Genomic DNA, 2,500 nt, shown 5'->3' with positions numbered 1-2,500 from the left:
ATGGAAGTATTTACTTCTTTTTTTTTTCTAGGGGGATGGGGTGGCTTATCATATTATTTAGCACGTGTCATGGATGATAACAGTAGATTGAAACTCCAGACCAGAGGGTCAGATTTTATTTGCATAATTATAAGCACCGAAAACTACACAGAAACTCCTCAAGTACAGCGATGAAACATCTGCTTATATTTTTGTAGAAATCTTAGAAATCATCGTCATTAATGAAATACGAGATGGTGTTTATAATTAGGCAGTAACCTTTGTCAAAATTCTTTTACTTATAATAATTTTTGAACTTGCTAATCGCTAGAATATTCTCAACTGAAGTAATTTGAAATAGTATACAATTTTGAATTTTCACTGAATTGTTTTCATTCTTATATATTCTGTATGTGTCAATATACCTGTTTTGGAAACTCGCCCTACATAGTGAGAAAATATATTTTTTTCGTTTCTAGAACGTAATAAGAAACGGTTTCTTGCCAGGTGTGATAATAGTATATCTTTAATCACGGATATCAAGAAAGATCGAATCAATCACAAAAATAGGAGAGTAACAAAGACAATAATAATAGTTATATAAAAGAATAACAAGCATAACCGTCTCCATTCGTGATATGGAAAATGGGAATGAAAAAAGTAACTGTCATATTGTCATTAAAAATATAGTAGAAATTCTGAGTTGCAAATTTGAACAGTGGAAGAGACCAACAAAAAATACTGAACTACGACAATAAAGATAAAATAGGAAAGGTATATCTTATTACTAGATGAGTGAAGCGAAAAATGAAAGAGGACATAGGAAACAAGAACACCAAAAAATCAGATGTCGCATGAATAGATAGGTGGGACAGTGTTCGTGTTTTAGGGCAGAAGGAAGGGAAAATAAATAGAAGGACAAGAAAAAAGAGGAAAATAAACAGAGTAAGGGTTAAGGAAACCAAACAAAGGTCAACCCACCACTGAAACAATAAAAGTGTTTGCGTAGGGGGACATTTTTTTTTTTTTTTTTTTTTTTTTTTTTTTTTTTTTTTTTTTTTTTTTTTTTTTTTTTTTATGGAGAGATTGAAAAACGATACAACTTTGTACCTTCATTCAACGGGATTTCAACGTCGCTACTGTAATCTGCTAAGGAAATGAGTTTGGAAAGGAAATATTATACGGAATGTATACGTTTTCTATAAAGAACATGCATTATATGCAATCAAAATTCCCACCGCACACTAGGAATTTTGCTGATGTCTGTTTTTATGATGCTATGGACATCCCAGCTTGACGGAATACCAAATGGTTATTTGATCCAAAACGTTTAAAGATAATGTTATATGTTCCCTATCTATTTTGCAAAATATTATTCGTGAACATTCATTCAACTCTTTTATTATTTTTCTATCCTTTTTTTATATTTGTGATTTTCATATACCTTCAGTGATCAAAATATAACAGCTTATGTGATATTGTTAAGGGAAATTGTTCTTTTACATTGTTATTGTTAGACAACAATGTGGATAGATGAGGATTGGGGTGAAAGAGAAATCTGAGAAGGGGGGATGGAGGAAAAGATAAAGGGAGAAACCACGATAATCATCAAATTGGGCAACATTAGATAAAATTAGAAAATATTGACGGTAACACGATGGAAAGCAAACCTTTTTAAAAGTTAAACAAGTATTCTAGCTTCGACATTTGCATATGGCCCATTGACTTAACATTTATCACTCAATGCCTTAATTTTCTATACGGAAAATAAATTCATTTGATTCAATCATAAGATATAGGATATTGGAGAGGTAATAATTATTTTGGTATTTAAGATTTTTACGGCAAATACCAAGAATAAAGACTAAACATGATATTTGTCACAATATGTTTATTAAAAAAAAAAAATATATAAACCAGCTGGAATTATTATAAAAAAAAACATGATACTTACATATAATATTAATCAATTCCTTTTCCTTTTCATATATTTCTATCTATTTTCGCATAATCTATCTATAATTTACCATTTCTATGACAGTTAATCGCTAAGACCCCATCATTTTTTTCTCAGTAGAGTAGTTTCTTTACAAACATATACGGGATTCTATTAGTGTCAGATACTGAGGTCTAGACATATAATTCAATGTAAAATAAAAAGAAATCATGGATTTTTTTTTTTTATAAAAACTCAGATTCTTTGGTCAGGTATAAGAAGCAAAAGAGAGAAATGACAGGGGAATATCGATAAAAATCAAATCGAATAATGCACATGAAAAGAATATTGAAAATAATAGTAACATAATATGTGAGAGACTGGAAATTAGATTCCCTTCTACTGAACCATCTTTATGAAAACAAACCCAATGAAAAGGACTAGGAGTCATTTCAGGAATCTAGGAAATTGGTGGGAAAATGAATATCCATTTGTTCTACTTAAAGTGAGGAATATAGTGATATCAAATATTATCATAACCATAGCTTTAGGAAAAAGATTCTATCTTTGTTGCAATGCCGTACT

The sequence above is a fragment of the Palaemon carinicauda genome, chromosome 23, assembly GCF_036898095.1.
Source record: "Palaemon carinicauda isolate YSFRI2023 chromosome 23, ASM3689809v2, whole genome shotgun sequence".
Taxonomy (NCBI): Eukaryota; Metazoa; Arthropoda; class Malacostraca; order Decapoda; family Palaemonidae; genus Palaemon; species Palaemon carinicauda.
Note: the sequence above shows the minus strand (reverse complement) of the source record.